At 39.1% G+C, this 23,656-nt stretch overlaps 2 long non-coding RNA genes across 3 annotated transcripts; one reads left to right on the top strand and one right to left on the bottom strand.

Moving 5' to 3' along the window:
* Positions 1–10,895: 10,895 nt before the first annotated feature.
* On the top strand, positions 10,896–15,817 carry LOC308393832. The gene is made up of 3 exons (XR_013971033.1): positions 10,896–11,075; positions 11,241–11,298; positions 15,576–15,817. It is a non-coding gene; the product is annotated as an uncharacterized lncRNA (long non-coding RNA).
* Positions 15,818–16,062: 245 nt separating this feature from the next.
* On the bottom strand, positions 16,063–23,089 carry LOC308393831. Of its 2 annotated transcripts, none has more exons than XR_013971031.1 (5): positions 22,978–23,089; positions 18,441–18,498; positions 16,699–16,793; positions 16,533–16,591; positions 16,063–16,367 (listed from the first exon to the last, which is right to left on the bottom strand). It is a non-coding gene; the product is annotated as an uncharacterized lncRNA (long non-coding RNA). The 2 variants fall into 2 exon arrangements; XR_013971032.1 differs by lacking the exon at positions 22,978–23,089 and adding an exon at positions 18,662–19,136.
* Positions 23,090–23,656: the final 567 nt, after the last annotated feature.

Raw genomic sequence — 23,656 nt, 5'->3', positions numbered from 1 at the left:
CACTTTTTGTTACTCCCCCCTCACCGCCTAGACCCCTCAGGGGAACGTAACAGACAACTTAGCAAAGAACCAAACTGAAATTAGATCTTTAGTCACTTTTTACTAGCATCCTGTCACAAAGAAATATCATTTGTTCCCATTTCTTTAGTTGCCTGTATGAAAAATACCAAACACAGTTTGGCAGGCATTTAGCACCAGCAAGGTGATTTTCAAAGAGCTCTTAGCTGAAAACGTGACATATCTCAACAGGATGTGCAGTGTGTCCTTAAAAAATTGAGGAAACTGAAAAAGTGAAAGACAAAAGAACATGTGGCATATGGGGATAAAACAAACAAATAAACAAAAACATCTACAGCAGTTTAACAGTACCTCAAAGTCATGTCCTTAAGAAATTAGAAAAATCCAACAAAGACCTGACCCAGGACCTGAGAGATGTATCTGACATTTAAGCTGCTCCATCTACTGTTCACTGAAGCCTCATCAGAAATGGTCTCAGTGGAAGGGTGGCTGTCAAGAAGTCATTTTGAAGGTAGGGAAAAAGAGAGAATGGGCTGAACTATGCCAAATTATTCAAGGACTGGACTGAATCACTGGCCATAGGTCTTATGGAGTGAATATGAAAATTATGGCTCAGATCATTGTCAATATTTATGGAGGAGGTCATGAGAGAGGTACAGCAGTGAGAAGAATAGAATAGAGTAGCTACTTTATTGTCATACGGAACATACCCGAGTTAGAGCAAAATTTTGATGCACTGACCCCCCCCCCAATTGGACTAATACAATACAAAACATATAATAAAGAACTTAAGATAAAATATAAATGTAATATACAGTATCTATATACATATAACAATGTATTGCACAGCAAAAGCCAGTATAAAGCCCTAAAATAACCATTTAAAACACGAAGAGTTTCAGAGAGTGTTTTGTGCAAATATGGAGGTAGGAGAGGGGAGAGAGGTTGCCGTGAGTCACTGAGTTCGAGAGTCTGTATACAAACATGGGTAAGCCAGCATGGAGGCACTGAGGATGACTCTGATCTTGTGTCAAAGTGTAATGTACTGATGTCCCTGAGTGACAGTCCTGTGGTTCAGAGTGAGGACTCAGATGTTTGCTAACTGTACGTTTTTCCAGCCAGCAATGAGTATGAAGACACTGCTACCACCTGGACTAAATATCTGGCAGATACCAGAGCTAAAATTAATATCACAGCACCATATTATGGTTAGCTAACACACTTACCAATAGCAAAATGCTCATTCATTGATAGATTTCTGGTGTCTAGGTTTATTTATTCCTTAATCACAATGGCAATTTACTAAAACGAACGGACAAAACAAGGTTTATTGGTCACATACATAATCATGCAGAGTACAACATACAGTGAAATGTGTCGTGTCCAAGCTGCGGACAAAGCCGCGCCATTCCAGGGCTTGGTGTTTTGGCACGAGGGGCCTAGTACTTACTGGATACTGGGAGGGAATCGAACTTGCAACTTCAGCTCTGAGGGTGTGTGGTCTCACCACTACATTATCCAGCTGCAACAAAAGGAGGCTATGCCCTAACCCTACAACAAAGCTCTGAAGTAACTTAATGTGGCTTAATGTTCTATTTACTCAGTGGTTGTGAATTCTGCATTGCACACAGAGGACAGTGGGACGGGAGCATTTGGTCTTCTGCTTTATCATTGAGCAACCTATACGATCGTATAGGTTGATTATCATGTTTTTTGCATGATAATCTAGGTTTCAATGTTTTTCTATTTAGTGACAGTGTCTTTATTAAACAAAAAAAAGTCCAATGCGTAACCCTTGTGGACACTATGGATTCTCAACTCAGCTGTTGCAAATTCTTGTCTGTGCAGACCTGTCAGGAATGTTGGATTGGGACATAGGAGGGTAACTAGTTCTGCTCTTTAAAATTAAAGCAAAAGAGTTGTTTTCACCTCACCAGAAAGAGAAAAAATCTGGTATAAAAATGCACTTCAGCCTATACATCTATTTGATATTTTGTCTCCTTGCTAAGAATGTGGTAAATGTTACTGCTTTGGATGGAATTTCAGCATGAAGGAAATGTCATCTACTAAAGATCTCCATGACAATCTTATCACAGAAAACTTTTCACTTTTGATCTCTGGCCATTTCTGACTTAACGCTCATTTGCACAGAAAATATATGGCCTAAGGGGAAATTGCATGACAGGTGCTGTCAATTAAAGTTGATTTGAGATGTATAGATGAGCTGTGCAAGTTATAAATGGGATTCTTAGAACTTGCTTAAGCAAGTTTTTTTTTTTTCATGCTCAGCATCTTTTACAAATTGAATTCAAACACCCCACTGGGATTTCTTTTAATACTCGAATAAATTTTAACACCAGGTTAAGAAATGAATATCAAGAGATGGAGACATAAAGATGTAGGGGGTAAAAAATTGCTGTCACTAAAGGAATCACATTTGAGTTATAATGTCGAATTTAAAGATTTACATAGGCAAAATGTTTATGCTAATGTTACTCTTTTGAGTCCTATGCTTGAGAGAAATTTGTTCTATTCCCACACTGGATTATAATTCCCCAAATCAAATTCTGGACTCAGGTACAACATCTTGTTTAACCGTATTAAAGGAAATGAAATGATGGCAAAATCAATGAAAAAACATGATTCTCCCAAAGAGGAATGGACTCATTTTTTCCCCTTTCTCTCTGTGATTTAGAATATCAGCTGTAAAGGGTGGCATCAGCCTTATTTCCTCAGGTATATAATTCTCCTACCTCTGTCAAAAGAGTGAACCGCCATCTATTCATCACCAGGTCAATCCATCATTCACAAACTTGTTGTACATATTGTGATAACAGATACTACTTTGGTACTAATTAATAGACTAATTAACAAACACTTGAGTAAAACTAGGACAGCAACCTCCTTGCGACTAGGAAAAATGGCTGTTTGCCTGCATTGAATCTTTTCGCTTTCGGCAACCTATTAGAAGTAGTTTCAGTGCAGCAACCACTTTCAAATGCACACATGGTAAGATGCAACCTGTCTCCAATTGCAGTGCAACCACTATTAATCACATTCATATAGGTTAGTGAAGATTTGCAAATAACTGCCATGTAATTTAGAAATGCAGACAGATTGATAGCACGTTTCAGTCAAATCCAGTCTGAGTCAGTCTGTGCCAATGAGTGGAACTCATCTGCAATCTTTGCAATAGGGGGCTTGACTCAACTGGTTGAATTTTGGTTATTTTTCTATACAAGGGCAATAGCCTATGTCAGTGGGCCCCAACCCCCGGGCCACGCACTGGTGCCGGTCCATGCGTCGTTTGGTACCGGGCCACGAGAGTTGAGGCTTGGGTGTGAAATTGATGTTTTTCAGGCTTTTAATTGGTTTTTATCATTTTTTTTTTTTAATCGTTTTTATTGTTAACTCAGTTTCCCTGGGTCTTTTCCCATGTGTTATGAATAAATCTTCTTTTTTTTTGGTACTGGTTTTATTTTGCTGTATTTATCTGTGACACCTTAAAAGCCCGTCCGTGAAAATATTGTCGGACATAAACCGGTCAGTGGTGCAAAAAAGGTTGGGGACCGTTGGCCCATGTCATTTTGCAGCTAAATCGCTGTCCTGCAGCAACTATGTCACTATTTGTGGAGGAATTTCTGTTTCACATCTATGAAGTTACTGTTGTTACTGGAAGAAATTTAATGTTCACATATACGTTATTAATTTTCTTACTGAGTGGGGCTCGTTGTTATGATTACACTGAGCCACTGTTTCTGAGGTAAGTCACTTTCAATCTGTGCACAAAAGTTTAACAAAAAGAGAAAAGAGAGACACAAATTGTAGACATAATTCAGTGGGTTGGGTAAAATTTTGCAACAAAGATGATATGAGTAAAAATGTTTAATTTTTGATAACAGCCACTGTTATCTCTAATGTGAATGTAGCGTATGACTAGAATTTCAGTTAGCAAAACTAGAGCACAAACGTCATGGACTTCTTGTATTTCACAGCAGACCATATTATTATTATACCTCTTATTTTAATGCCCAAATAGGTGAGTTAAAATAAAAATTTAATCAATTTAAACAAATTGAATAAAAAAAACAAAACATGCCTTTTAACTCACCTATTTCACCTTGATTCATATCTTCACTTTCCACAAGGCATATTAGTGTTAGACCAGCTGGTAACACTGATTAGAAACCTAGTATTTAACAAGCCTGAAAGTTAATCATTGGTCAGGGTTATAGTTTGATGATTGCACACTGGCACTGAAATGCCACCAGGCATAATTCCAAAACCACAAAGCCAAAAGAAGAGATGATCGACTGAGAGGAGTACAAGCTGGATCTATTGATCAATCACATCCAGACTGTGCAAATATCACAAAGATCTGTGATATTTTTTGAGTTATCTGCAGACTTAATTTCACGTCCTGACATGATTGAATTCTGACTAAATGCAGCTTGTAGCTGACGTTTTCTTAGATCATTATCTATCAACAGTATTATTGTATTATTATACAGTATTATTATCAACAGTAACAAATGTAAGAAGCACAGTTTCTCAGTTTGACTCTTAGCTCTGGACTCTCAGGGTTGCCAGGTATGGTGCAGGAACAATGACAGCTGCTGTTTAGCTAATCTAAGTGCTTCTACTGCATTTACATGTCCTTGATTATCCCTGTCCACTGTGATGCGTACATCTTGTGATTACTGCACACCCACAGTCTGAGAGATCAGACAGATCTTTAGACTAAATTAGCAGCCCTCACTCTGTGGGAAGAGAGGAAGAGATTCAGCAGGTAACACATCTTAAGAAATAATGAGTAGGTCTTAAAAAGATAAAAAACATTTATATATATATATATATATATATATATATATATATATTTATATATATATATATATATATATATATATATATATATATATATATATATATATATATATATATAATGTGTGCTATTTCATTGAGTTTGCTCACTGTAATAAAAGCACGATAACTCATTAAACATTGAGCTTTAATCAGCAGCAGTGCTAAATTTCTCTTAAAAATGAATCTGGTGTAGTTTCATTCAATTATCATAATCATTTGTCAACAGCAGCACATTATTTTCTCCAGCATCCTTGCTTTTGACAATACCTCATTACCCAATTTCACCACCCCACGAACATAGCTGGTGACAGCTTGTAATTATTAATTGTATAAGGTTTTGGTGAAGGTTGGAGTCTGAGCAACTTAAAAAAGCTTACACCGTGTTCAAGGTCAGGACTATTGTTTATTTTACCATTGTGTTTGGAAAAGCTATTACCATTCTAGTTTGTCCAAACCTGAAAAAAAAAAAAAACATTCTTAATTTTCGGCGACATTTTGCTGAAATGGTCCTCAACAGCAGTTGGGAGAAAATGCATAAAAACAGGTGGTGACAGTTGGGGGGTCTTGTCTCTGAACGCGACTGTGAGGTGGTGACACCTGGCTGGCGCGCTTAGCTCAGCATGACCAGCCAGTTCAAAGACCTCCTCCTAGGTAAAGCATCTCATTATGAGGAATGCGGATTATGAGCACAAGAGACCAAGCATTTGCAAAACATACTCAAAAAATATAGTCACAGCTGAAAACGCTCTAAAAGAGTTTAAAAATAATATGAAAACATTGCGCTATAACTCAGCATTGAAGTAAGAAACTAAACTCAGCAGTTACACAGACCTTGGTATAAATTGGCAACACTGGGGAAAAATATGTATTCTTCAACCAGTTAATGAGTGGCTGCTGGAGGCTCGTGGCTATTGGTGAGATTGGTTCCAAAGATGGTGCTGAATCAGAAGGTTCCTTGTGATTGCTTTGGTTGCTAGCAGACTGCAGTGGTTATCTCTGATTTCCATGGAAGATGTCGACTTGTCGACAAACATTCAACAACTAACCACTGAGCAGTGATGAAACCTGTACTGGGAACAATGTTACTATCAAAGTAAAAGTTGCCCCTTTTGAAGCACGTTAATTTCAGCACCGAGGCACAATTTTACTTAGATGGTGAACAGCCATCCTTTGCATTTGTGTTACACTTTTTTGTTTAACATTGGCAAGTATGTGCAGACAAGTAGGCGTCATCTATGGAAACTGCAGGCAGGTGTGGCAACCAAAGGAATTGCAAGTAGGCTTTTGGTGAAGCACTGTATACCTCCTTTAATATGGACTTTTCCATAGTAACCAGTGGTTACCAAAAGGTCACCACCTGGACTCTAAGCCTGTGTAACTCGGACAACTGCTAGCAAACACTTGCAGCCAGTTGAGTTAACACTCATTTTTCCTAGCGACCGGTACTGTGGACTAGTCCACAAGGGTTTGAACCAGAGATTATTGTAGGGTATATCTTACAGTATGCAGCACCTTGAGGTGGCTGTTCTTGTGATTGGGCACAATAAAAATAACATTGAATAGAACTGATATCATTTTGCTGTGATGTAACAATGCTAACTACTGCGCCACTGTCTCACCCAAGATTAGAAAGCAAGTTGGATGATGGATGGCACGATCACACAATGCCTTTCCAGAATATGAGTTTGAGTCTTTTGAGACCATTTAGAAGATTTAATTAACTTTAATCACCTGAAGAAGACATTTAAATATGTTCTCACAGACTACCCTGCATATTGACAAACTCTGGCAAGTTGTTGCATGGTTTGGGAGTTGGAAAGATGATTATAGGAGTTGCAAACTATGATGCTTCCTTCACTATTCTTCCATGCAGTTTTAGTATTGGTATGTAGTGTCCTTTTTCTTCTAAACACATCGCAAATTTGACATAGTGTGGAGCATCCACCTTTTAGGATTACGTATTTAGATCTTATTTTGGTCTCTGCAGGACACCCACTACTGTGTAGACAGAATGTTGATTTGTGATTTGAACACACATTTAGATATGCTTTTGTATTCTGTTACAGGTTTGTACAGTTCCATAATGCTTCTTGAAGGTGCTGTGAAAGTTATTTTGATTAAATCAATACTTCCTTGAGAATTCATGCACCGCTACAGAGGTACTACAAAGTGGTATGCCAATGAAATTGGACAGCAAGCTTAGCAAATTTCAATATTTGTTATGACAGCAGATGGAATGATTGTTCTATTGAATTCTTGCTCAACTTCTGAGAGCAGCATCAGCCACACACAAAACTGTTGTTTTTCTGTCTTTCAAAAGAAGCAGTGTCACAGTGCGCGTTCACACCATTAATAAGCATTTGGATATTTTACTACTGTGTTAATTTGATAGATTTCCTCCGTTATTCATTGGTAGTTAATAACCAATAAATTAGACACAAATGTCTTTTTTTCCTCTTTACTTTTGTCCAACAGCAAATATTTGGACTTTTACAGAACTTTGACACCATGAGAGGAAATGTGGCAAATTAAAAGAATAAGAGATTAAAAAAATGCAATATGGCAGTGGCCTCTGAATTCCACAGCAATATCTCAGCTCACCTGGGACACTGGAGCACACAGATGATCTTACAACTTACCCCCTACACTCAGAAAACTGCTGCCCTGCGCTGCACATGCAGGTCCGATTTCTTGCCAACAATATCACCTCTTTGCGACAATCAGGTTCCACATTAAAGCATAAAAAACAGGTCCAAAAATGCATTTTTGCTAAATTTTGGGAAAACTGCAGTTAATTCTTAAGCACTGCCCCCTGGTGACCACATTGTGCAACTACACAAACCAATAAAATGAACATATTTAAGTGCACATGACATGCAGGTAACAATGTTATGGAGTAATTAAATTTTATTGCTTTTGCTATTCCCTTTGTTGACTTAACATACATACAAACAAAGAACATACACACAAAGAAACCAACATTTTAAGACCTCTTCTTTCACCTTAAACAGATATTTATTTAACTAAAGTTGAAAATATCATTATCAGTTTACCGGATGGTTACATATAAATATATAAGCATAATACATTAAATAATATATGTTCATATCAAGGTTGTTTATATATATAGATTGACTTCTTTGACCAGAAATAAGATTATTTAAATAATTTACATACAATGCCTGATTTCTTTTTTTCATTTTTGTCATACTTGAATGTTTCAGATCATTTAAAAAAATGAATATTAGACAAAGTTAACCTAAGTACAAGATGCGGTTTTTAAATGATTTCATTTATTAATCAAAAAACCTACATGCCCCTGTGTGGAAAAAGCAACTGCCCCCTAAACCAAATGATTGATTGTGCCACCCTTGACAAGAAAAACTTCAATCAACCATTTATAATAACTGACAATGAGGAATTTTTGTCCACTCTTCTTTGCAGAATTGTTTTCGTTCAGCCACACTGGATGGGTTTTGAACATTAATATTCTTTTTAAGGACTTTCTGCTGTAGGAAGTTTTTCTGGTAGAGAGCAGAATTCAGTTCCATCACTTACAGCAAGTCTTCTGTATAGCAGCAAAGTAGCCCCAGACATCACACTACCTCCACCTTGTTTGACTGTTGGTATGATGTTTTTTTTTGTTTTGTTTGTTTTTTAAAGAAATGCTGTGTTAGTTTACCACAGATGTCACAGGCCACGGAATATTTTACTAAAAGTCCTTGGGGATCATCAAGAAATTTTTTTTGTAAATGTGAAACAAGCCTTTGTATTCTTTTTATTCCTTTAACTCTCTCATGGATGCCATTTTTGCCCGCTCACTGAATCACTAACTCTGACCTTAATTGAGGCAGGTGAGGTTCTTTTGCGATTAGTTGTTGATGACAGCTTGGAGTCATTTTGTCGCGAAGCTTTAGAAATGGCCTTATAACCAGGCTAATAGACACCAATGATATAGCTTTCTCAGTCAGACTGGTTCTATTTAAGTGTTTCCTTGATTAATCAGGTGAAATGGAACTCAGCTTTCCGAATAATGGGGTTAATTACAGTTAATTCACAATTTAGCGTTTTCGCAGAAGGCCAGGTTTATTAACATTTGCTTGCTGATCTGAAACATAAGTAACTAATATAAAAGGAATATTTATATATATACTCTTTTCACAGCACTATATACTTTTTTTTTCATAATTTTTAGCGGCATGACACAAATCTTTTATTTGACATGCAAAACTGCTGATTGTAGTTGCGTAGAAAATGGCAAAAAATACTTTTCTCTATAACAAAGCGCAAAAGTTTAGTGAGTGAATGATGGTAATTCTTTTCAATCACAGTACAAACACAAACCCTTTTATGCACTGCTGTAAGTTTACATTTCATGAATGCAAATGACAGTATTAGTACTGCTCAAGTTATTCTTTATGCAAATACTTGAATTGATGGAATTCCTTAAAGCTCGCCTACAGTGAGCTGAAAGACAATAAGGGTTGACCTTTCAGTCAAAACTACTACTGTTCCTCCTCTCTGCTTATTCCATTTTATAGATTAAGACTGTGTAATCAGCCCAGAACAGCCCGTTGCTGATCCTTTGTCATTATGGATGCTGCTTACATTTTCAGTGGGCTGTCTACAAGCTCAGTGAAGTACAAAATAATTACCAGCACAAGTAATGTGCCACCTCTCTGTGTTGGGCGCTCCACATGGACTTGCGTGGGTAATTAAATCTGCAAGTTCGAGATAAGAGAAAATAGACAAAAGACACTCAAACACATGGACAACAAAATTATGGGGGACAAATTATATTAAACAATATATGTTGTAGTTGGAACTAATCTGTGTAAATTGTCACACCTTTCACTGCCCTGGTGAATACTCAAAGCCGAGTGTGAATGGGAATTTATGCTTGGGCAGCTCAAACACAGAAAACTAAAACTACATAAAAAAAGATCATTTAATGCACTTTAATGAATAAACTATCTACAGACTAACCAGTAATTTGTTGAAAGGTCCAACTTGGAAAGTCTGCTGTTGCATCTTTGATGGAAAAGTTGAAAGGTTGCACACATTCAGGCATAATGTAGAGGAGTTCATATCTCAAACAGCTTGTTCACCCCCCAAAACATCTTTTTGCAAAATAGCATGCATACCGTCTGGGAGAATCACCTACTCTTCATTCTTCATCAATGCTGACTTTTAGTATACACTATACATATATATTGCAACTCGGTAGCATTTTTTCTTAGTTTTTCTCTCTGCCGGTTTAATGGGTTTATCTTTTAAACTATATGTCCTGTAGTAGTAAAACACAGGACTGACTTATTCCATATTAAATCAGTCAAATCTGAGAGGTATACACCCAAGTGCCTTTGAATCAGCTGATTTGTATATATAACTTTAGTGTTCTTAATGAAGCCATGGAGAATTTTACCTTTCCCTTAAAGTTTGTGAGCCATTATAACTTAAGTACAAGCACTACAGAAAATTTAGAGAACTGTAAAATATATTGATGCTCTTTTTAAAACCACATCCTAATCAATTCTATACCTCCAGTATGCATCACAATCTAAATGCAATAACAAACTTGTTAAGCTTTTTTTTTCTTTCTTCTTTCCAATCACCAGATTTGAGCATTAATATCTTGGGGTACATCATACTTTCAGTAGCTGAAGTCCACCATTTTACTGTCATTGACAGGGTGGATCAGGGGTGGGGAACTCCAGGCCTGAAGGGCCGGTGTCCTGTAGGTTTTAGATATCACCCTGGGTCAACACACCTCAGTCAAAATGACTAGTTCATTGCCAGGCCACTGGAGAACTTTAAGACATGTTGAGGAGGTAATTAAGCCATTTGAATCAGCTGTGTTGGATCAAGGACACATTTATGGAAGAAATATAGTATCATCAGAATTCAAGTATTTTTAGACATTGAATTTATGACACTGAATTTTTATCCTCCAAATTTCCCTGCAAAAAAATTCACCTGCAAAAATTCACCTGCAAAAAATTCACCTGCAAAAATTCACCTGAAAAAAATTCACCTGCAAAAATTCAACTGCAAAAGTGATGAACTTTAATGACCCAAGCCAGAGCAATCAGCACCAGATCGAGTCGAGTGGCTCTCAGCCAATTAAATTACGCTGTTTGATCACATGACACCGTTAGCCAGCAGTGTGTCTCCTAAAAGAGAGCTGTTTAAAGGTGAGTGATTAAGTTTTTCTCCTAAATAGAGATCATTACAGAACGCCTAGTCCTACTTAAAATCCCTTTTTTTTTTAAATTTTTTTTTTTTATCATCTACTCGAACTAAGGAAAACGTTTGACTAACTCAAAGACAATTTCCACGCCTCCCATGCCTGTCTGCAGAAGCAGTTTTGAATTTAGGAGCGCCAAGATGGCAGCGGCAAACCCTGGCGGCTCTCCGGTGAGTATATATATTTTTTTATCTTCAAGTTTGTCTTTTGAAACCTTAATTTTATTTAAATCCGTTGCTCACGTATAAAGTACACAGACGGGGTCTTTGCTCAACTCGTCTGAGGCGTGTCTCACTAAGCGCTACATGCTAGCATCCTGCTAACCGAGCTACCCTTTACATGCTGTGCTTTAGAAAATGGGATACTCGTTAAAAAAAATACTCCGCAGATATTGATAGATAGACGAACACTGCAAATATAATGTTGGAAACGAGAACGGCCTTTGGTGAAGGGGTAAAATACACCATGAATAAAGCCATAGAGTGAATGGCTGCCATGGTTGCAGAACAGCCTGATTTAATGACAAGAATGGGGAAGAGTGAGGTGAAGTGAACCACAGCCACAAAACACGGTCAGACAAGGCGGCAAAAGGGCAGTGATCTGTCCGTCAGTATGAAGTTGGTGTGTGCTTTGGTGAACAAAAACTCCAGACTGGTAGTAGGAAGATGGGAGACTCGTGTTTCACTGGAATAGTGGTGAATTAAAACATCCTTTGTTGGGGACATTTCGGTGTAAATGCATCCATACAGGCAAGACAGAGGCAGACTAGACAGTGAAGAAAACAAGGCAAACATTAGAAATATAAAAACGGAAATATAGGATGAGTCGGGGATGAGTTCCTGCCCCAAGTGGAGGAGTTCAAGTATCTCGGGGTCTTGTTCGCGAGTGATGGGAGAAGGGAGCCGGAGATCGACAGACGGATTGGGGCTGCAGCTGCAGTAATGCGGACGCTGCACCGGTCCGTCGTGGTGAAGAGGGAGCTGAGTGTAAAAGCGAAGCTCTCAATTTACCGGTCGATCTACGTCCCTACTCTCACCTATGGCCACGAGCTGTGGGTAGTGACCGAAAGAATGAGGCGGAGCCAGATATTTGAAACACCCGGGGCTTAGCCCAAAGAGTAGTATGCATGTGGGATTTTTTTTTTTTTTTTTTTTTGGGGGGGGGGGGGGGGGTAGAAATGACTGAAAGATTAATAGGCTCTGTTCAAAAAAGAATGACTTCATATAGGGAAAAATCTATATCACATGTGCAGGACACCTTAAACTAGTTTTTTAATTAAGCAGCAAGGCAGAACAAGGTCGGGGCTGTATCAAGACACGAGGACTAAACCCCAATTCAACCAGACCCAGAACTGATCCAGAATTAAAACAGGACTACAACAGTTCAAAATCAGGACTACTGAGGACTTAACCAAGACAGAACCACAATCAGAACTAGATGATAGCACTAAAAATCATCATAGACCTGCACTACACTTGTTTTTTAATTCTACCAAAGTCCACTATTTAGATTGAGAAAAGTTTATATAATTATTTAGCCTTGTTGTGCGAACAAGCCTGCATAACTTAATAAATACAGAATTTGAAAAATAACAAACCTAAAAAGAAACACTAGGTACGAGATACATGAGTACCTATGATACGGTGATACTTTTGGTAAACAACCATTTGACTAACATGCGTGTCTCACCTGCTCTTGTTCATCTGTTCTGTCCTCGTTCTCCTCTCTCTCCCTCTTTGTGCTGACAATCATCAAATATACAGTTGAAACCAGATATTTACTCTTCAGATAAAAACACTTTTTTAATTGTAACATCAAATCAGACTAAATGTTTATTTTTTTAGATTGATAAATATAAAAACATATTTGTTAACTTTAAGAGTAAAGAGAGAAACTATCTGTATTTCTTAATAGCAAATGGCACCAAATTGTATTCAAATTGAGCCACACTTATGGAGCTCCACAGTTCTTTTTCTGGTGTTTTGGTTGACATCTCTTGATGTTCCCATGTCACAGAAACAGGCTCTGTGTTTTGCCTTATATGCATCCACAGCTGTGCCACCAGTTTACTCACATGGACTCTACTAACCTATCAGAAGCTTCTTCAGCTCAGAATGGAATCGTCTGGAGTTTTCTTATTAATTAACAATAAACTTAGTGTATATGTACTCCTTAATATGATGAAAGTGATAATAAATAGACAGCTCTGTCTCTCTTTATTCTGACATTTAACTAATTCAAAATATATTTCAATATTTATCTAAAACAAAAGTTTAATCTAAATTGATGTTGTACAGTAAAAATGTTTTATGTTTTCTCCCTAAAGTGTATGTAAATATCTGGTTACAAATGTGAATATCCTGCTGTGTACTGAAATCCCTCTTGTTTTGCATAGAAATATACTGAACAACATACAAAGCATAATATATAAAATAACATTTACCTGAGTTTTTTCTTTGAAAGAACCCTCTAATGTCCATTCTTATATTTCAGTACATAACTGAAACCGATTTAGTCGGGGAGGGTAAGAACTGAAAATATGAAATAAACACACGTAAGCTAAGACTCTCTAAAAAAAATAGCATTTGTTCGGCTTTTCATTTCGCCATTTGTTGATTCACTCGAAGAGCAAGTAACGTAATATTGGTCAAGTGATCAGTTTGATATCAATCTTTCGTGATGCACCGTCATATTTACATTATTTGTACGGTACGAATGATTTGCTTTGGTACCTGGTCAAACTTCAGCTCTCCTTAGTATGGCTGGCTCCGTTTCTCCAACAGCGCACTCACTGCTGGCAGCAGCTGCCCCGCCCCCTCGCTCAGTCGCTTAGTGCCTGAGCTCGGATCATACCAATATCAGGGGGGATTCACGCACAGTCGTAAATTCCCACAGTGTGCACTATGTGCTTCGAATATTGTGTGTACTTTTTGTTTTATACAGTTGTCAGCCAGGCATCTAACTATGAAAAATTACACTCCAAAAGACCCCGGGCTTCTGACAAAACAACCCGGGCTTAAGCCCAGTAAGCCACCCCCACGCTCCGCCCCTGATCGCGGATACAAGCGGCAGAAATGAGCTTCCTCCGAAGGGTGGCTGGCCTCTCCCTTAGAGATAGGGTGAGAAGTTCGGCCATCCGGGAGGGGCTCAGAGTAGAGCAGCTGCTGCTCCACATCGAAAGGAGCCAGCTGAGGTGGTTCGGGCATCTGACAAGGATGCCCCCTGGGCGCCTCCTGGGTGAGGTGTTCCAGGCATGTCCCACCGGGAGGAGGCCCCGGGGCAGACCCAGGACACGCTGGAGAGATTATATCTCTCGGCTGGCCTGGGAACGCCTTGGTATTCCCCCGGATAAACTGGAGGTCTGGGCCTCTTTGCTTAGGCTGCTGCCCCCGCGACCCGGCCTCGGATAAAGCGGATGAAGATGGATGGATGGAAATATAGGATTAATATAACATACAATTAGGGAAAATGTAAGGAACACAATGTAAATTATATTGTAAAGTCATTAAAACAGCATACTCTGATTAAAAGAAACACATAATTGGGTAGGATAATAATAATAATAATAATAATAATAATAATAATAATAAAAAAAACTAAAAAAAACCATGTACAAGATGGGTATGTATACTTGTAGCCAGAATTTAACAACTATAAAGTTGTAGCATGTCAGTACCTTACCCCATCCATTATATCCACACTTTCAGAAAAGGATATGGTCAATATCTTTACAAATACTATCTAAACTTAAACGGGATATTCCCTCTGCTTCTTCTGCTTCTCGTATACACCCTCAGGGTTTGTGATCAGCCAGCGGCTGATATGATCATTAATCCTGTAAAATAATATTCTTTCGGTTTATGAATCTGTTTGCATGGATTTCTTAATCTGTTTCCACTGTTAGCAGAAGTTGTGGTGTGCTGCTCTCCAAGACTACAAGCTGCGTTAAAGTTGGAAGTAACTGGCCGATGTTCCACTGTTGAAGATCAGCTGTGCCCATTTGTTGCACATTGTGGGTATGGAGAAGTTGAGGCCCTTGCAGGCTACCCACAATTTCCCCAAACTGAGCGATTATACATCTTGCTTCCATATTTGTATCTTGTGTCACTAAAAATGCATTTTATTTTAATTTTATACATTGATTAATGACCTGCAGAATCTCCTTATCATATTAAGTGATTCATAATTGTCACTTTATGCTTTCTCCATCTTGAAAGTGATTACATCCTTGCATTACATCCTTTAGGTTCATTTTCTGCAGGCAGGTTTCTGACAGAACAGGCAGATTTAGAATATAACATACAGCGGTCTATAGATGGACACATAAAGAAATGAAAAATTACATGTATGTGCTTACTTTCTAAACACTGTTACATTAAGTAGATAAAACATTTGTCAGCCTTGGCTCATAGTTCATTTAAAGACAAGAACTTTGTGTGTGTTTCAGGTCCTGCACTCTCAAAGACTGAATGAACCAGCATTGCAGCCATGGGTCATTGTGAGCATCACAGGGAAGGTTGAAGCCGCCCACTCCAGCTGTAAGGCCGGAGTCACGGAGACCTGCACCCACGTCACTGCTCTTCTGTTTAATGTAGAAGCAACAGTGTTGATCTGTGGCACAAGGACTGTTACAGGTGAACCTGCATACTGGGTTTTGCTGGGTAATGTGACCAAGATAGACTTCTTCTCTTCAGCTGCCCAAAAAAGGCTCTTGATCAAAACATAAACAGACCATCTGTAGTGACAGGTAAAAGGAGCCGTCCTCAAAAAAGAAATCCCACCTGCTACTGTGGAGGAGTTGTCACTGCTATAATGCCATCATGTTTTATCTAGGGGTCTAGATTTATGCCTATAGTGCACTGCCATGTAAATAATTTGCGTTTACTGAATGAGTATCACTGTTCAAAAATTGAATAAAGAAACTAATTTTTGCCTTTTTTTATTAACATCACATCAGTTACAATGTAGAATCCATGTCACTGGAGCATTTTGATTCAATAAACAGTAAAAAGGTGAGCTGTGAAGACCAAGGACAAGTGCAGTTCACAGGTTTTCTATCCAAGGAATCCCAGAAGATTGCATGGTGTCATTGCCCAGCAGTTGTTCGCAGGACATATGGACTCAACCTCAACAATCCCTCACACTGAGCAGCATGAAGTGACAGTGCAGAGGAAAAACTCCCCTTTAACAAGAAGAAACCTCCAGCAGAACCAGAACCCGGTTCAGTACCAGCAGCCATCTGGGTTTGGAGGAGAGAGACAGAGACACAGAACTACCAAAAGTATATTTTTTTTTATGTGATTGACTGTTGTTGTAATTCAAGCCCTGAGTGTAGAGCAGGTAAGATAAAGTTGCATCCTAAATTCCATGCTCATGCAGAGTGTTTAGTTTATGACTTTTTCACCTGGTCATTGAACAGATGGTCTTTTAGGGTTGACCAAGCTGGTACCTTGACTCTGCTCTCTGCAAGATGTTGCAAAAAACAAAATCATATGGAGACAATATTGGACACAAATATATAACAATTTAGTTAAATGTAGCATTAACTCATAAGTCTTGCTAAAGTAAACCTTGTATTCTGATTCATCACAGCAGCAGTTCAGTTGGATGATGTCAGCAACTGCAGCAAGTGTCTTGCTGACTGAATAATTTCATCTTGCATAATCTGAAACAAACACAAAGACAGAAACAATTTATAAATTAACGTTCGATAAAATCTAAGAATTAATCATTTATTAGATACCAATATGAATATGTCTACCATAAAACTTGTGTGGAGCGAAGTTACATTCAATCAAGATAGTCTGGCATGCTACAACTTTATAGTATTCTGGCTACAAGTATACATACCCATCTTGTACATGTTTTTTTACATTATTATTGTTATTATCCTACCCAATTGTGTTTCTTTTAATCAGAGTATGCTGTTTTAATGACTTTACAATATCATTTACATTGTGTTCCTTACATTTTCCCTAATTGTATGTTATATTAATCCTATATTTCCATCCATCCATCTTCATCCGCTTTATCCGAGGCCGGGTCGCGGGGGCAGCAACCTAAGCAAAGAGGCCCAGACCTCCCTCTCCCCAGCCACCTCCTCCAGTTTATCCGGGGGAATACCAAGGCGTTCCCAGGCCAGCCGAGAGATATAATCTCTCCAGCGTGTCCTGGGTCTGCCCCGGGGCCTCCTCCCGGTGGGACATGCCTGGAACACCTCACCCAGGAGGCGCCCAGGGGGCATCCTTGTCAGATGCCCGAACCACCTCAGCTGGCTCCTTTCGATGTGGAGCAGCAGCTGCTCTACTCTGAGCCCCTCCCGGATGGCTGACCTTCTCACCCTATCTCTAAGGGAGAGGCCAGCCACCCTTCGGAGGAAGCTCATTTCTGCCGCTTGTATCCGCGATCTCATTCTTTCGGTCACTACCCACAGCTCGTGGCCATAGGTGAGGGTAGGGACGTAGATCGACCGGTAAATTGAGAGCTTCGCTTTTACACTCAGCTCCCTCTTCACCACGACGGACCGGTGCAGCGTCCGCATTACTGCAGCTGCAGCCCCAATCCGTCTGTCGATCTCCGGCTCCCTTCTCCCATCACTCGCGAACAAGACCCCGAGATACTTGAACTCCTCCACTTGGGGCAGGAACTCATCCCCGACTCATCCTATATTTCCGTTTTTATATTTCTAATGTTTGCCTTGTTTTCTTCACTGTCTAGTCTGCCTCTGTCTTGCCTGTATGGATGCATTTACACCGAAATGTCCCCAACAAAGGATGTTTTAATTCACCACTATTCCAGTGAAACACGAGTCTCCCATCTTCCTGCTACCAGTCTGGAGTTTTTGTTCACCAAAGCACACACCAACTTCATACTGACGGACAGATCACTGCCCTTTTGCCGCCTTGTCTGACCGTGTTTTGTGGCTGTGGTTCACTTCACCTCACTCTTCCCCATTCTTGTCATTAAATCAGGCTGTTCTGCAACCATGGCAGCCATTCACTCTATGGCTTTATTCATGGTGTATTTTACCCCTTCACCAAAGGCCGTTCTCGTTTCCAACATTATATTTGCAGTGTTCGTCTATCTATCAATATCTGCGGAGTATTTTTTTTAACGAGTATCCCATTTTCTAAAGCACAGCATGTAAAGGGTAGCTCGGTTAGCAGGATGCTAGCATGTAGCGCTTAGTGAGACACGCCTCAGACGAGTTGAGCAAAGACCCCGTCTGTGTACTTTATACGTGAGCAACGGATTTAAATAAAATTAAGGTTTCAAAAGACAAACTTGAAGATAAAAAAATATATATACTCACCGGAGAGCCGCCAGGGTTTGCCGCTGCCATCTTGGCGCTCCTAAATTCAAAACTGCTTCTGCAGACAGGCATGGGAGGCGTGGAAATTGTCTTTGAGTTAGTCAAACGTTTTCCTTAGTTCGAGTAGATGATAAAAAAAAAAAATTTAAAAAAAAGGGATTTTAAGTAGGACTAGGCGTTCTGTAATGATCTCTATTTAGGAGAAAAACTTAATCACTCACCTTTAAACAGCTCTCTTTTAGGAGACACACTGCTGGCTAACGGTGTCATGTGATCAAACAGCGTAATTTAATTGGCTGAGAGCCACTCGACTCGATCTGGTGCTGATTGCTCTGGCTTGGGTCATTAAAGTTCATCACTTTTGCAGTTGAATTTTTGCAGGTGAATTTTTTTCAGGTGAATTTTTGCAGGTGAATTTTTTTCAGGTGAATTTTTTGCAGGTGAATTTTTGCAGGTGAATTTTTTGCAGGTGAATTTTTTTCAGGTGAATTTTTTTTCAGGTGAATTTTTTGCAGGTGAATTTTTGCAGGTGAATTTTTTCAGGTGAATTTTTGCAGGTGAATTTTTTGCAGGTGAATTTTTGCAGGTGAATTTTTGCAGGTGAATATTTTTGCAGGGAAATTTGGAGGATAAAAATTCAGTGTCATAAATTCAATGTCTAAAAATACTTGAATTCTGATGATACTATATTTCTTCCATACACATTGGACACAATGCAGTGCATTTGTAGAAAAATGCACTGCATTGTTACTAAAGCCAATAATCGTGCAGCGCTAATCAATTGATGAAACAGATGTTGCTAGCATCATCATTAGACCGAATAACCTACATTTTAAAGGCTAAACAGCAGACCTTTGAGAACATATGGACACCCTTCATCACTTTTGTCAAGAATTTGGATATAATAAGTTGAGGGAGCGGTGAAGCTATAGCTTCAAAAGCTTCCTTTCTACCCTCATTTTAATACTTTGCTCATAGTTCAAATCATTCAAATTCTGCTTCAATGGTGTTCCGTTCTTCTGCTGACAGCCCATTTATCAGATTGTGAACAACAATGATAATGTGTAACCTTGGCATGCAACACCTGCCTGTTCTACAGGCAGAGAAAATTATTGAGCACATCCATTGGATGGATAGAACCACTAATCCCTACACAAGTGTTTTCACAGGCTATGCTGTAAATCCATAGATGTCGACTTTGCTATGACTTTACCAGGTCAGCAACCCCCTGGTAACTTCTGGTTGCTATGCAAAAATGTATTCTCTGACTTGTTGGAGTGGCTTCTGGAGGTTGCTGGCTGTCTTTGTCTTGAGTATTTTCTCATCACCTTCTGAGGGAGACTTTATCATTGTAACATGCTGATGCAGATATCTACCCGGCACCAGGCCATGAATGACCAGAGAGTGTAGAGCTGTTGAGACCTGGCTTGTATGGCCTTGTTGTTATGCCAAATAAAGGCCTAGTGCTCCACCTACCTGACTAGCCTTCGGTTAACTTCCAGGCTGCACACTCGCTAGACCTGCTAGCCCCTCCTCCCTCACCAGACCACCTTTCAAAATATAAAGCTGCAGAAAAGTCAGCATCTTTTCAGTGCAAAATACCACCAACTTTTGCAACCTGCTTGTGACCAAAACAATCACTAAGAGATTTTACTTTAGCGACTACCAACTACTTTTGCCAAATGGTTTCAGAATGCACACTTTTCCCTAGTGATCAATGGTTGTCAAACGGTCACTAACTGGTCTTTATGACCTCATGAATGGTGCTTTAGCAATTTCTCAGCAACTCTAAGCAACCACCAGTAGTCAATTGCAAATTTCTCAGAGAATACGCATTTTTTAATTTTTCCATTGTGACACTTGGTTGCCAGATGGCCGCCAGCAGGTCTGTTGGCCTGTGTGACCGAGGCCTTAGATGCTTTGATATACATTTTCCACCCGCAAGTACTCAAAGCACTCCTTTAGAAAACAATATGGACTTTCAATCCCATCAATGAAATCATGCAGGGTTAACTTTTAATGCCTTTGTTTTACTTAGTCCTCCCCCAGAAGGAAGGGGGGAAAAAACAACTTTTAATGCCTTAAACCTTTGCAGAGTACTTTTTTTTTTTAAACTGATTATAGGAGACAGATGGGGTTGGGTCTTTTAAAAGGGTGTTTGCTTGAAACAGAGAAGCAATGGTACAATATAATGAAATCATGCTGTATATAAAACATTAAAAATGCCAATGGGTCTGAAACGTAAAGCCAAAGATGAAAAGCTTTGAAGCTGCATTGTTTCCACTGAATAAGCAGTTGGCGACTCCTGGTTGCAAAAAGTCAGACAGTATAAAAGTCTGGAAAATGATCTTTAATCTCACTTGATATATAGCTCTCAGCTATATAGTGCTCTCAGCTGTTAGCTGTTATCTTAATATATTTCAACACAGCCTTAATTTTGTAAATTCTTGCTCCCCATCAGGTGGAGACTTCCTGTGGTGCTATGAAGCTTCCCTCTCACTATTCTGGGAATCTCCTGCATTCATAGATGCACAAACCAAAGCATCTCACAGAGCATGGAGCAGTTGTCATTTTGTACATTGTGATTGACAATTATGTACTCTATGCTGTAGCCTTTGTTTTTGGGTGACATTCATCCTTCACTTTTCACATTTGGTTTTAAATCCGTCTACAACCTGAAGGTTCAAGAAGATGTTTATTGTCATATGTAGAGTAAAAAAAAGTGCATCAGTTTAGACAATACAATGACATCCAAATTGGGACTTCACTAACCAGCTGCTGATGTTGGCCTTCTACAATTAAGTCATTAGTTTAAATTAGTTTGCTTCTTATTAGAATAAAAATGGCTTTACAAGCTTCTGTCTATGTGAAGGCATTCATTGACTTAACCTGAAGCTAACTAACCTCACCGATTCAGAATCAGACATTTCTTCAAATATCCTCACTCTCAAGATCTAAATCTCAAATTAATCTCCCCAAAATTTAATGAATATACAAACAAACACACACAGACGAACACATAATCTACACAGGTGTGTGTGCAGTGGTCTCATGGCAGATAAATTATCGATTACAGCTCTGGCTGGCCGTCATTTTGAAGAGTTCAGAAAAGAGGCGATACTGTTCCTACCCGCACAAATGTGCACACACACATGTCACATATATACTTTGAGATTAAGAATTATGAGACACTCCCCAGCAGAACCATATTTCCATAAACAGAAGGCAAATTTAAATTTCATAGAGTTTTTCCTGAATTACTGCTCATAAACCACTCCACCCTTACTCTGTAAAGAGGCACTCTCGGTAATAGCACAGGGGTAAATGATTGTGAATTAGGCTTTACTTGATAGTCACTCATCAGCTTGGTGTCAAGTTGAGCCAGTTCACCACCCAGACTCTTCTACTATGAAGCCATGCTGTTGTAATAGATGCAGTTTGAGTTTAGCATTGTGTTGCTGGAATACAACTTCTTCTTTGCATGCCGGAGCTTTAACCCCAAATTTGTGAACTCAGAGACAGTGATTTCCATTTCTGGAGGTGTTCCATGCACAATGCATTGATTTCCATGACAGAAACATGCCTGTTTTCAATTAAGTGCCGGGTGATGGTCTGAAGGTCGCAAACATGCAATATTGATTTTCAGCCTTTACTTTTTTTTTTAAATGCCTGAGATCACATTGCTTGCTAGCCTTAGTTCACTGTACAAAAAGATCAGATTTCTATGAAAGAGTCAGTGGCACCTTTAAACCAAGATGAACCTTGAAATGAAAACAGTGTCAGATGACTCTGTAGCTGTCTGCTCAAAACAGAAATTTGTTATAGCTTTTAAACGTTTAAGGCAAGTTCAGCTTAATTTCAGCTGCTGTGTCAGAAACAGATGGCACACTGCCAAACAGAAGTTTCACTTTGACTTTATCGAATCATCAAACTGGGAGAAGAAACTATTTACATGCAGGTTGTACATTTCTGAGGTCAGTACCAATGACTTGAAGAGAATATTTGAGCTTCAACAAGGCACTGAGTTCTTTATTGTTTGCCGTATCATTCTTGTTGGATGGCAATACTGATAAACTGTTTCAGTTACAGCGCCTGTATATTAATTATAGCTTTACATGTTTGGAAGCCGTGTCTGGTTCTCTTTCAGTTTTCCCACTGGACATTTTAAGGTAATGCTTTTTCCCGGTTGTATTTTTTTCTAATTATCTAGGCCACTAAATTACATGTAAAGTAGTCCAGTGACAAAACTCTCAAGTAGCGCCTAATGCCACTGATGCAGTCTGTCAAAAGCAGTTTCCAGGTGTTTTCTTGCAGATAAGAAATCTGCAATCTTGAGATTGGAGGACACCATGAAACATGGCTGCAGGGAGAGTTCAGGGTGTTTACTGAGTGCTTCATATGTGAACCACTCAGTAATACAACTCAGTTATGAATGATATTTAGTGCTGCGCTAGTATTTTTCTACCATCTTGATAACTGTGTTAATTAATTAAGAACCTTTCCAAAATAACACTGAGCAGAAGACTTAAAGGCTTACTGTGACACAGCTCTTCTATGCAGTCAGTGCCCATCTGAAAGCTGCAGGCAGGAGCAGTTTTAAAATGCAGGCTCCAGGGTGGACAGTTGCCATCTCGCCCCTGGCATTATCAGTGTTGGCATCTGACACTGACAGCAGTGCCGGAGCTCAACCCTCCATTGAAGACGAGGAGAGAGGGTCACATATTTCCACTTTGCCCTTGGACACTTCTAACAAAGACATTGTCTGGATGATAGCGGGGGGAGGGGATTGGAAAAAATACCCGCCCTTCACGGAGGTTGCTGGGATGGGGAAAAATCTATTAAAAGAGGGGAAAAAAAGAAAAAAACCTCTTGCTGTATTTTATACACAGTACGCTCACACTTGATTGCTCTTTTGCAGCTTGTCACAATCAATTGTGTCAGAAAAATGAATGTGATGATAAAATAAAGAAGTTAAGCGCGCTCATACATCATTGCATAAGCAGATGGAATGCATTTGGACACATTCATGGTATTATATTGAACTTTCCAAACTTCAAAGGACTCCTAAATGCTGTTTCCTACTAGTATGCTTATTTCATTTGTATTTGCTTACATTTTGCATGAGAAATGGCAGCTTGTGAATGCGTGTAGCTCACTTAAGGTATACTGAAACACCAAATCTTAGCACAAACCTAGTTTAGCTTGCTGTCAGTAAA

The sequence above is a fragment of the Rhamphochromis sp. 'chilingali' genome (genome assembly GCF_963969265.1).
Source record: "Rhamphochromis sp. 'chilingali' genome assembly, chromosome: 3".
Classification (NCBI taxonomy): Eukaryota; Metazoa; Chordata; class Actinopteri; order Cichliformes; family Cichlidae; genus Rhamphochromis; species Rhamphochromis sp. 'chilingali'.
Note: the sequence above shows the minus strand (reverse complement) of the source record. Positions and strands in the feature narration are given on the sequence as shown.